Source organism: Polistes canadensis, unplaced genomic scaffold (genome assembly GCF_001313835.1).
Source record: "Polistes canadensis isolate GaletaPanama2010 unplaced genomic scaffold, ASM131383v1 scaffold_356, whole genome shotgun sequence".
In the NCBI taxonomy this organism is placed as follows: Eukaryota; Metazoa; Arthropoda; class Insecta; order Hymenoptera; family Vespidae; genus Polistes; species Polistes canadensis.
The window spans coordinates 99,448-112,609 of NW_014569903.1; the positions used below are offsets into that span (position 1 = coordinate 99,448).

At 34.0% G+C, this 13,162-nt stretch overlaps 2 long non-coding RNA genes across 2 annotated transcripts in view; both read left to right on the forward strand.

The window, feature by feature from the left end:
• LOC106791943 overlaps positions 1-3,348 on the forward strand; it is a 99,392-nt gene extending 96,044 nt beyond the window's left edge. The window contains exon 3 of the long non-coding RNA XR_001382247.1: positions 2,898-3,348. This is a non-coding gene — a long non-coding RNA (uncharacterized LOC106791943). The remainder of the gene's footprint in view (positions 1-2,897) is intronic.
• A 2,179-nt stretch (positions 3,349-5,527) lies between these two features.
• LOC106791945 lies at positions 5,528-12,622 on the forward strand. Its single transcript, XR_001382248.1, has 3 exons — positions 5,528-5,820; positions 8,376-8,527; positions 12,120-12,622. It is a non-coding gene; the product is annotated as an uncharacterized LOC106791945 (long non-coding RNA).
• Positions 12,623-13,162: the final 540 nt, after the last annotated feature.

Consider the following 13,162-nt stretch of genomic DNA (forward strand, 5'->3'; position numbering starts at 1 on the left):
TATATATATATATATATATTGAAATCCGGAAGTAAATGGTCTCGAAGTTTGGTATCTTCTTGAATATAAAACGACGAAAGCGTTTCAATGGTGCGAAAAGCTATAAGAAAAGGGCTAGGGGCTCATTAACGTATCAACTTGGGAAATCGGTATTATCGTTATCATCTCCTTCGGTTCTTGCCGTAATCAGAGCAATGGCGGCAACGTCCTCGTCCTCGTCCTCATCCTCGTCCTTGTCCTCGTAGTCATAGTCGTCTCGGGATTACCAAATCCGCGCGTCATTAGCTGCAAAATTCGTATTCCCCTTGAGATAAAGAAAGAAAGATATACATATATATAGTGTATGCATATAAAGTACAAACGATGAGACTGCGAGAATCGGAATTACAAAATTTATTTTCAAGATATAAAATATATAAATATATAAGATTGCATATTTTATTAATATGTGGGATTATATGAGCCGTTTATTTTAAAAGTGGCATAAGTCGCTTTGTTTTCAATTCGAGATATTTAAAGGTTTGCGTTTTATACACGTTTCAAAATGTTGATGCTAACTTATATTTGTTATCTTAGTATAAATAATTTCGTGTAAATATTAAAAAATCAACACTTTTTATTAGGGTAGAGTGACTTAAGCCACTTTCAAAATAAATAGTTTAGAAAAATGATTGACTTATATTATATTAAGATAGTCATTCGTTCTCTGGCATACAATATATTGTATAATGCATTATATATGTAAAATTTGGTTTTGGGTAAGAGGTATTGATTAACTTACACCCAAAGTCAATTCTACTTAAAATAATATATTCGATATTAAATATATATATAGGGTAGCCTTATAATTATGCTTCACAAAGGTCTTTAAGTCACGTGATACACTCCCTCTATCAACCGATTGTACAACTAATAACCGACACACTCACTCTCTATCAACTTTTATAACAACTCTCCGTAATAATAATAATAATAATAATGTTGTTGAGAGTTTCAAATCATAACGAGTGAATATTTAACGAAGTTTAGATGTTTTGTGTTTGGAATATTAACAAAAAGAAAAATGTATGTCTACACAATAAAAAAAGATGCTGAACTGTAAGATTAAGTTGCTGAAGAAGTCCCAATAAAGGGACGAAACGTCCAACTTAGTTAAATTAAATTCTACTTCTTTTTATGTCCAAGTTCCCTGTGATACCATATTAAGAATTATAATTTTGGACGAGAGAAATAACTAATTAAATAATAATAATAATTTATTCCCCCCCAATATATACAATAGTCCCCACCATGCACCTATTTGCTTTCTCGCGTCTTCTAGAACATTCGATTATTTCCCATTCCTACATATATATATATATATATATATATATTCTTTTTTTTATTTGTATATATAAAAGAAATATTCTTAGGAAAAGTTTTAACGAGCCGCGTTAAGGATATCCATTTTGTATAAAAATGGTTGTCGTTTCTGTTTCGTGGAGGGGTAGGTGGTAGCAACACCATCGTTCTTTCTCGCCATTAAATCCACACAGGATGTCCGCTCGAAGTTCTCGTCCCGTCAGGATGGGATAATCAAAGCGGTTGGGTCATCGGGAAATCCCTGGAGAAAGGAAGAAAAAGGGGAAGGGAAATAAAGAGAGAAAGAGAGAAAGAGAGAGAGAGAGAGAGAGAGAGAGAGAGAGAGAGAGAGAATATCGCACGGTCGTGTAAATAGAAAAGGATGATGGGAGGGTGTCGTTGTCGAGGGTGCTGGTGGTGTCCATGAAAAAGCAGCTTTTATTCTCTCTCTCTCTCTCTCTCTTCCTGAACACGCTTGGTTTTTTTTGAGAGAGAAGCGACATAAAAAAATAAAGAGGATAGAAGAGAGAGAGTGAGAGAGAGAGAGAAAGAGAAAAAAAATCAGACAAGAAGGAAAGAAATAGGATATGGCGAATGAGAGAAGAAACACGTGTATAGGGCGCATATGGGGGACTGGTGGAGGAAAACAGTAACCTTGACCCTCTCCTACGTTGTTGCCTGCGACCCGCTTTTCTCTATCCTACCCATGGAAAAGTGGGTTCGTATATTATTCCGAAAGAGATGCGAGAGAGAAAAGGGAGCTTATGGTGGTAGCATTTATAAACCTGCCTTCAGGATTCTACTTCATTCCAATAGGAGAGAAATGATTAACTAATTGATTAACTAACTGGGTCTTATAAGATAATGAGAAAAGATAATATTTTAATTATATAAGGAAGATAATATCGGTCAGCTGATTTGGTTTTTTTCTTTTTGTTGAAATTGTTAAGTTACGTGTTCTGGTATTTCCAAAATCAATGAACTAGAATTACTTCTAATTTTTCTTTGCAATAAATGCACCTATGTGCAGTATGAAGTTAGAAGAATTTTGATCATAAATGATCTGGCAAAAGTTTTCCATAGAATGAATGAACGAACGAACGCGTCGGAGCATGACAAAGATGGTGGTATCTCTCTCTCTCTCTCTCTCTTTTTCTGTAAAATCTTTCCATCGATGGGAGAGAAAGAAAATGATGAAAAATAAGGTCGACCTTGTTCTCCTCCTCGTAGATTATAACTCCCTTCCTTCCTTCCTACCTACCTACCTACCTACCTACTTCTTTTCACTTAGTCGATGGAAAGAGCTATTAGTACGAAATTAAAAATCTCTCACTTTTGCAATTATTATAAGAGTGAATGAGAGAGAAAGAGAGAGAGAGAGAGAGAGAGAGAGAAAGAAAAGGTATTCTCGTTTCCACACCCCTCCTTCTATTATTCTGGAATTTCTATCTTATTTGAAATGTATCCACGTACTATATATACCACCCTCGCCATTTTATTCTCATCTTCGCTTGTCTCATTTTAACTAAAATATTTCCTTTTTCTTTTGCTTACAGAAACTAAACTAACAGTAAGAAGAAAAAAAGAAAAAAAAGGGACAAAGAAGATAAAGAAACGACTCGGGAAGGACCTGACATGGGGACTAGAAGATTAACAGCAGTCACAGGGGGGCAGAATCGGTCAAGCCATGACACCATATTTAAAAAATCAAAGAATCCAAACGGGGGATCGGTCGCCTCTTTTCTTACAAACAAAAATTTTCCTTTCACATTTTTCTTTTTAACAAAAAAGAATCATCGTTCCTTACGAAAAACAATAATAGAATGATATACTATAATGATTTCTAATATCAATTACATCATTTCTTCTTCTTCTTCTTCTTCTTCTTCTCTTTTACACTTAACTTACACTTTAGAAAAGGTGTAAACTTTGTTAACAACGAGGACACGCGGATTCGTTGTTCGTCTCGTAAATCGTAAGGCTATCTAGCTGTGCAGTAATTCCTAAGAAAAAAAGAAAAAAAAAAAGAAAGGGAGATAGAATAGTAGAGGGGATGGTAAGGGAGGTAGTAATAGTAATAGTAATAGTAATAGTAGTAGTAGTAAGAGTTTTACCGAGACAAACGTGTACGCGAGAAATTCTTAAGGACGGTTCCACACTTTACGGGCGTGTTCGTCCCACTCTATCCTCCGGTAATGGAGAATTCCCGTCCTTCTCCTCCCCCCCCCCTCTCACCCCCTCACACCCCTATCACCCTTCTCTCTTCCTCTCTTCGTTGAAGGAATTAATTTGGTGCTAACGCCAGGACCACCACCACCAACCCCCCTTGCCCCTTTTGCCTCCTGATATCGGCCTTCTCTCTTTTCCCCCCTCCCCTTCCCCCTTCCCCCTCTTCCACCCCATCTTTTTCTTTCTTTCTCTTTCGCTCATTTCATAGTCGAGGCGTTGGTAACAACTCCGACGAGCTTTTCGTTTGACTTTTTACCTCGGTGTGAGATGTTTTAGCTTCTACGCAGAGAGTTCTTCTTCTACTTCTTCTACTTCTTCTTCTACTTCTGACTTTACGAAATTGTCTTATACATTTTTCTCCCATCCTCTCTTTTCTTTCTTTCTCTTTCTCTCTCTCTCTCTCTTTCTATCCATCTATTTCCACCCTTCCTTCTTTTCTTCCTTCCTTCGCTAAGGGAAACCTCTTTACTCTTGGAGAATAAAGATTGCCAAGTTTCTTCTTCGTCATATTTTAAGTTTGTGGAAAAAGGATCGATGAGAGAGAGAGAGAGAGAGAGAGAGAGAGAGAGAGAGAGAGAGAATCTTCCAAACCTTTCCAAATCTTTCCTTTCCTACCTGCCTTGCTTACTTTCTTTTCTTTTCTTTATTTTCTTACATTTGAGAGAAATAAATTTGATTTTTGTTATACGTATCGTGTATATAATAATATTAGACTGAATCAAAATTTCTTAAATATTTTTTTCAATTAACCTTTTAGATACGGCTGAATTCTGCGTGTGGCTATTTCCCTGGACGGCAGGGTCTGACGTGAACAACGTATAATTGATATAACACTGCAAAGTGTGGCGGGCAATTCCGTTCTGTCCACGAGAACATTCAAATGAAGTATTTGATGATGAAGTCATAATTTTTTAAAAATATATATTACACATACTTTAACTATAACATTCCACTTTAATAATTAATAATATAATTGAGTATGATAGATTTTGAAACATGGTACAATACATAAAACTACGTCACAATTTTCACATTGATAACGAGATCTTCGCCTTGTATCGTTTTTGGAACACACTATACAATTTCGTAACGTTTTTCTAGAAAACCACGAAAAGCCACTATAGTGGCGCGTCGTCCTGAAAAATGATATCCGCGAAAGCCACTATAGTGGCGCGTAGTATCTAAAAGGTTAATATTTCATCATTTGCATATGATAAAGTATTTTTGTTGGCTACAAACAAAAATTCCTGCACTATTTCTAAAAACAACATAACGCAAAACAATAAACTAAAGACAACGCAATAAACGTGAAAACTTTTAAAGAATTTATTTAAGTTTTCGATTATAGTTAAATTAAATTCGAACGATAATTAAAATATTAGCAGGATATTTTTGTATAATAAAGCTAAATAATTTATAGATTGTGTCTAGTTAAACCGAAGAGCCAGCATATTTTACAATACACACAGTTTCCTCTACAATAGTTACGAGTGAAGAAGAAGAAGAAGTGTGGAAGGACGAAAGAAAGGACCGGCAGGGTTGGGACGGGTCGCGGGGGTCAGGTAGGTTAGGGTAGCAGTATGGAAAAGTAAGGGTAAGAATAAAATGTAAGGAAGAGGGGGGGGGGGGAAGAGGAGAGAAGAGAAGAACGACGAAGGGTCTAGTCCGTGAAATTCCTCTGCCGTTAAAGTCCTGCACACTCTTCTTCTTCTCCCTTTTCTTTATATTCGTGTCCCGTTTCTCCTTTCCTTACCCCTCCCCCTCCCCCCTCATTCTATACACATTTCTTTTCTTACTTGTTCTTCCTACAGGAGATGAACCAGAAAGCAAAGTTAAGGGGGGGGAGGGGGTATATATAAGGGAAGTATAAACTCGTACGAAAAAGATGAAAAGAGAAAAGAAGAGGAGTAGAGGGGCTTTGCTGAAGGGGGGGGAGGAGGAGGAGGAGGAGGAGGGCTGAAGAGGAGAGAATAAAAAAAAAAAGACCGTTAGGAAGAAAAAAAAAGCATAATGCATAAAGAAGGAAGAAGGGACACGTAAGAGAATTCAAAGATGGCGCGTAGATGGCATGCAAGTCGTGCGTGGTGGTGCTGCTGCTCTTGGTGATGGTGGTGGTGGTGGTGGTGGTAGTGGTGATGATGATGATGGTGGGGTTACAAACTAACACCCCCACCATGTAGCACACGGCGCAGAAAATTCTCGTTGAAGCTGAGCAAACGCGAATGAAGAATCAGTCGCGCGCCGAACATCGTACGTATAGCAATTTTATGATTTCTTTTTGTTCTTGTTTTTTTATTTCTTTTCAAAACTAATTGTGATTTTTTTTGTTTTAATCTACTTTCTATCTGATCTTATATGTGGCATCTTTCTTTTTTATCTCTTTCTCTTATTATCTTATTTAAGTGATCCTTTCGATATAAATAATGCATGTCCGGGATCGTCACGATATAATAATTCCGTTCTCTTTTTATGTGCGTTGTGTGTTGTTGTTGTTCCTCTTGTGCGATCGAGCGCGTAAATGAGAGAAAGAAATTTCTTTTCTAAATAAGAATATTTTAGATTTTTTTCCTTTACCCTATATAAATCTTTTCCATTTTTCATTTTTTCTTTTCAATTCTTTTTATTACATCAGGAAATAAAAGATATACATTATTTTCGTGCTTACGTAATATCGCGATCAAATAGTTTAGTTTTAACATTGAATGTAATTTATTTATATATACTTGTTTTAATAGATTTATCGATTATAGTCGATTTTCTTTTTATTCGATAAGTGTAATAATAATTCATTTAATAAGAGAATATCGAAATAAATATCTTTGTTATTTTTCGCGAGTTGTTATTTTATTGTGTATCTCATATCGGTTGTGTAATCATTTCAATGAGTAAAGATAAGAAGAGGTTTCTAGCTTAATATATATAAATTGCGTACGTTGTGTTAACTTTGTTTAAGGAAAAAAATAAAATAAAATAAAATAAAATAAAAGGAATTAGAATGAGGAAAATAGATGTTCGTCATTGGTGTATATTGTCGTCGCGTATTTTCGGCGAGGAAGATCGATAGATGCTGCCCGGCTTCTCTTTCTATCTCTTTCTTTCTCTTATTTTCTTCATTTCTGTTTCTCTTACTTTTTATCTCTATCTTTCTTTGCTTTCGTATTCGCGCGCGCACACCATGTGACTGAAAAGTTTGGTTCGTAGGAAAATAAGAAAATGTTCTCTATCTCTCTCTCTCTTTCTTTCTTTCTCTTCAATTTCCATTGTTTCTCTTTCTTCTTCTCTACTTCTCTTTCAAGAATAATTTTCTTCTTTGAAACACTTTGGAAATTTGGATTTAATCGCGATTCAGAGATAATAATTTAACATAATTATTTTTTTCTGCTATTGAACGTTTCTCTTTTTTTCTTCGTCATCGTTATCATCATTGTTAGATTTTTTCTTACAAATGTGTGTCGAGTAGTAGTAGGTATATTTTATTTTCTACTAATTTCTAAATGTGCAGTAGAATTTTCTTTTTCTTTTTAAACAAGATTGAACATTTTTCATAATTAGTGTTGATTTTTTTGACTGTGTTAAAATTGATTAAACAAACACATACAACGTATGTGTATATACTTTAAAGGATTGAAAAAGTGGAGAAAAAGAAACAAAAGAAGAAGACCAATTTGGAAAGGTGAGGATATTGAAAATGAAATGAAATTAAAGTCACTTTTTTTATCCATACAACAAATTAACATAACATTTTATTGTTAATTAATTCGATGCTTTTTTTAAACAAATTTAAAGTCTACTTTTGTTTGTAACTTCTCGTAACATATTTTTCATAGATCTTTAATCTATGAATTAAATTCAATGTTAAAGCACCAAAAGCACGTCTTCTAATTCCTCTTCTTCCTCATCGACGTTTGTTTCGGCTCGAATGTAAAAATAAAAGGAAGAGAGAACGAACGCGTCTCAAGGCCAACACGCCTCGCGTATTTGCTTCCTTCATCTCTCTCTCTCTCTCTCTCTCTCTCTTTCTTTCTTTCTTACTCTCTTGTTCTTGTTCTATTCAATATCACTATGTTCTCTTTTTATCCGGTCTCGTGCAACCATTCTCAGTGTTAGAGTACCACTCGAGCATTATATACGGAATTGATACGAATAATTTTCATATACATATATATATGATATCTAATTTCTTATATTTTTTATTATAACATATATATATATATGTGTGTTTAAAAAAATTTCATATGGTGTACGTACATACATATACATGCATATACTTACATATACTTACATATATTTAACCTTGATTTTTTTATAATAAATATATATTTGTTTTCCTTATAAAGTATTAATCTATTACATGCACACATATGGTTTCTCTAATCAGATAAAAACGGAATTTGTAATCTTACACGTGGTTATTGTTCCTCCATATTTTATTCTTTTTTTTTTAAGATTGTACGCACCCTTCCTCTCTTATTTTCTCTATTTTTTTCCTGTTTCAAGTTTTTGTCTTCTTTGTATTTTAATTTCCTTTCTTTTTTTTGTCACACTTCCAACATTAAAAACCGAAGGCTATAATAAACCGATGTCGAAATGAGATGATAAAACTTGGCCTAGTTTTCGAAAGACGAGAATACAAGAGAGAAGATTATTTTATTCTTCAAGGATAAAAATCAACTCTTACGTTTAAATATCCTAAAACAAATAAAATAAGTTGCATTTTAGTTTGCTATCGATAATAATAATAACAATAAAAAGAAAAAGAAGTTGATAGTTGTTGGTAGTCTTCTTCTTGTATGTACCTTTTTCAGAACTCTGTTTCTCGAGACGAGAAGAAGAATTTCACGGTGAAAATCATGAAGCAGGACGCGAATGGTGTACTGTTGAAAGAAGATGAAGACGAAGGTGAAGGAGAAGGAGAAGGAGAGGGAGGGGTGGTTTGAAACGCGGCTTTTCTCGAACGGTGGGTATAAATATAGTTTGGTCGATGATGGTGGTGGTGGTGGTGGTGGTTCGTCGTCTCCCTCGCCTAACATTTCCTCGATGTATTGCCACGGAAATTGGCTCTCTCTGTGGAAGAAGTAAAATAGAAAGAGAAAAACAAAATGAACGTGCAAGAAAGGAAGAAAGAGAGAGAGAGAGAAGATAAGGAAGGTTCGTATATATGTGTGTGTGTGTGTGTGTGATACACACGATCCACCGCAAAACTCGTTCTTTTGAATTAGGAAAACACGTGTGATTGTTTCTCTCTTTTACGGAAATTGAGAAAAACAGTTTACGTGTAATATGTGTGTGTGTGTGTGTGTATTTGAGAGAGAGAGATGGTAAAAGATGGAAAGGGCAGGGGTTGAGGAACATGTGAGTTATTCGTGCATGAATCTCTATCTTTTTCTTTCGGTACCTTTTTTCAATGGTTTTACCTTTCCATTGCAAAGCAAAAGAATGTGCAGCAGCAGCAGCAGTAGCATGGTGTGTTGTTAAAGGAAAAAGGGTAGAAGGATACAAAACGGTGAGATGGTGGTTGCAGTAGTATTAGTGGTGGTAGTTGCTGGTGGTGGGCAACTTCTTGGCGGTTCCGAGAAGGAGATAAGCCGGTTACCAACCCCCGACGAAACGTTTACTTCGGAAACATCGTTAGGAAGACGCGACGAACCCACGTTCCTTTATATACTTTCGATGAGACTACACTTTTTTCTTATTCTTCTTATTCTTCCTTTTTTACTTTCATTTATTTATTCGTCCCCTTTTTTCTTTTTTTTTTTTTATTTATCGGAGAACGCTTTTCATCATTCTTTTCGATTTTATTTACTCCAATACTTGCATTTACCTTTTGTGTCATACAAATAAATATGGATATCCAATGAATTTATTCTAACGAAATTAAACTCTATTAACTATCTGTATTATACATTTATCGATAAATAGATAATCGTTTCTAGTGTAAAAATCCTAATTGTTATTTATATCGATAACTTGATTTTTTTTGGTTCTTTTCTCGTTCTCGTCACTCAAATTCGATATGACGAAAAATATATTGTTATACGTTTGACGATTTCGCGTATGTATATGAGTAGTAGTATATGTGTGTGTCTATCGATAGATACGAGCTATTTCTCTTTGGTTTGATTGGTCTACAATGAATTTTCTCTACCTAGTAACATCTCTACCATCAACCATCCCTCGTATCTCGTAAAAAGCGATGTTCTCTTGTCCAAAAAACCGTAAGAGAGAAATAGAAAGAGAATGATGATACTACTACTACCCCACTACTACCACCACCACTATCGTTATACTCTTTGAGCTGTTTGAATGAGCACTGGACTGTTTCGAATAACCATTTGTACCGATATCGTATCGTTCAACGCTACCTACAGTTGTAATATTCTCTTTGAAATCGCTTTTCCTGATCTTTTGCTATAGGTGATTTGCTTTCTCTAAACTCCCACCCTTCTCTCTAGCTTTATCTCATCCAAATGGTTTTCTCTCTTTCTCTGTAAACATAATAAATTCACAATGTCTCGTTAAAGAGATGATATATATTTATACAATTCGTTATTTCTCTCGTCCAAAATTATAATTCTTAATACGGAATCACAGGGAACTTGGACATAAAAAGAAGTAGAACTTAATTTAACTAAGTTGGACGTTTCGTCCCTTTATTGGGACTTCTTCAGCAATTGGAAATTTTATTTTATTATATTATAACATATATGAGGCTCATACAATAATTTTTTACTTTTAAAATATTTTTATACTTTTAATTGAATAAATTATCTTTTTCTCTTTCTCCATTTTGTGTTCTTCTATAATGTTTCTTAGATTTGTATTTAAACGATCTGAAAAAGAAATGAAGTTTCAACGATTAAATATTATCGGTATAATGTGTTTTAATTAATTCATAAAATCACGTAAAAATTTCTTTAGGTTATTCTTATTTAATATAAAAACAAAAATTGATCAAAGTTGATTTTCCACGAGTACTGAGATTCGCCATTTTTGATGATTTTGTGGTCATACAAGTAAGGTCAATCAATTTCTGAAAAGATATATATGTTATACACATACGTGTCATTGTTTTACTACTCATGACTCCTATTTAATATAAAAACAAAAATTGATCAAAGTTGATTTTCCACGAATACTGAGATTCGCCATTTTGGATGATTTTGTGGTCATACAAATAAGGTCAATCAATTTCTGAGAAGATATATATATATATGTTATACACATACGTGTCATCGTTTTACTACTCGTGACTCATTATAGATTTTCGACAGAGATGTTCTCTGAGAGAGAGAGCGAATGACGTCACGCGAAATTTCGAATCGCGTTTATCGGAAAGCCAGCAACAGTTCGCCACCACCACCAGAGTAGTGTCCTTTCCGATAAGATACAAGCTGAATAATACCGTTGTACCGATCTCTTCGTTTTAGATGATATATATCCCGCACAGACAATGATAGGTCTATGATGATGGTGGTAGTGGTGGGTGGTGGTCGTGGTGGTGGTGGTGGTCGTGGTGGTGGTCGTGGTTGTGGTATACGTATTTGTTACCGCTGTTCTATTGTTGTATCGATGTTGGGGGTGTGTGTATACGTGTGTCTAGGTAACAATAAATTTTCTCGAGATTTGTATAGGCATTTTTCTCACACATTTCATAAATTCGTGTTTGCTATGTGTGAGTGTATTTCTAGGGATGTATAATTTTCGAGCACCTGCACCACTCTGACGTTGTTCTATTTTTGTACGGCTGACCCATTGCGACCTAACTATATAACATCTTTCTCAAAAGAAATACGATTGAATAAAAAAAATATATATATATTTTTAACAATGTTACTGGTTTGAAAAAAATATTACGAATAAAGAAGAAAGGTAAAGTAAAATTATTAAGATGATGGTAAATACATTGTTTGGTTACAATACGTGTTAGAATTTGTACATTTATCTGTAGTAGAAATGCGTGTGCGAGAGTCCACGCTTAGGTTTTTTTTTACTTGCCTCTTATTTACTGTTATCGAATATGCGTCTTATCTGTATATAGGAAAGACATTGACAATATTTACAAAGTAGCCGATAGTACGGTAAACCACGTCTCTCTTTCTTCAGTTGGTTCCTTGTACTCGGAATATGAGTCATGTATTTAGTGCATGCGTGTACGTGGCGTGCGTGGAGGTAAAGGAAGAAGAAGAAAGAAGGTCACTTTGTTCCTTTTGGAATTGTCATTCGAATGTACATAACAAAATCCTTGATAAGATATCTTTCTCATTCAAAGTAAACTATATATAGATACACGTATATATATATATATATATTAAAATCGTACTCAACTTTCAAAAAGAACAAAATTAATCAAATCTACCGCACACTTACACGCACACAGAAAAGAAAAAAAGTATTCCACGATAAGATAACTTCCTCCATCCCTCCTACCACTTCTTTAAAATATATATATTATACTAGCATATAATATGTAGAAAGAAATGAAAACTATATTTTAAATAATTTTATTATACGATTTGATATTTGGTTTTGCTTTTCTTTTGTTTGTACAGGCTCGCAACCACAAATGATGATGATGATGATGATTCGTCGTCGTCGTCAACGAGAGAATAAACTTCGGGTTATTTCCGGTTCTCTGAGTGTTCACGTTCTTTCGGAAATTAAAACGCGTGCCCAAAGCCCCTTATCATTCTCCTGTCCGGTGTACAATCGTCAAACGACTGGACGGAGAACTGATAAGGGCCCGAGGGTCACAGAATCATCATATGAAGAGAAAGAAATTCCATAGATCTTTAAAATGGCGTCGTACGAGTTCCCGGAAGAAATATACGAAGAAGGGTCAAACTCTAGTATCGGTTAAGGAAAAAAAAAAGAAAAGAAATAATCTACATGTAATAGTAATATATTATATATTTTTTATATTAATAGTCCCAATAAGAGGAAGAAGGATCATCGATAAACTATGGCAGAAAAATTTACTTTGTTCATTATGTACAAAATGTTCATAGGCAATTAAATTTGAAATTAAATTATCATATAAGTCAAATTAAATATAATTGTATATAAAACTATAAACATTGTATATATAAGTAATATAGGTAACATCTAATAATAGTAGGGGATAATCTATTTAAATAATTAAATTATTATTATATATAAATAAAACAAATTCTTTTAACACATTATTGTGTGTGTGTGCGTGTGGGGGGGACCGTTTACGAATATACTCTTGTTTTCATATATATGCAAAATTTTATTTTATTATAATTATTTCTTTTTCTTTTTTAATTTTATTAAGAATTGTTGCGCATATACATAATGAGCTATCATTTGCTAGAAAAATATAACGATATATTGTCTGCAACGTGATGTTTTTAATTTTTTTCACGTACCAACATAATAAAATATATTAAATATACTATGAACATGCAGTTTCTCTTTCTTCTTTCTCTCCTTGCATATTAATTTCGTATTCTTTTCTTATCAATCTCTTGTTTGATAATTCAGTTAATTATAGGAAGAATAAAGTTTCTCTTCTCTTTGTTTAACGCTTATACATGATTTTCTTTCTCTTTAAAGTAAAACTTTGAAATAC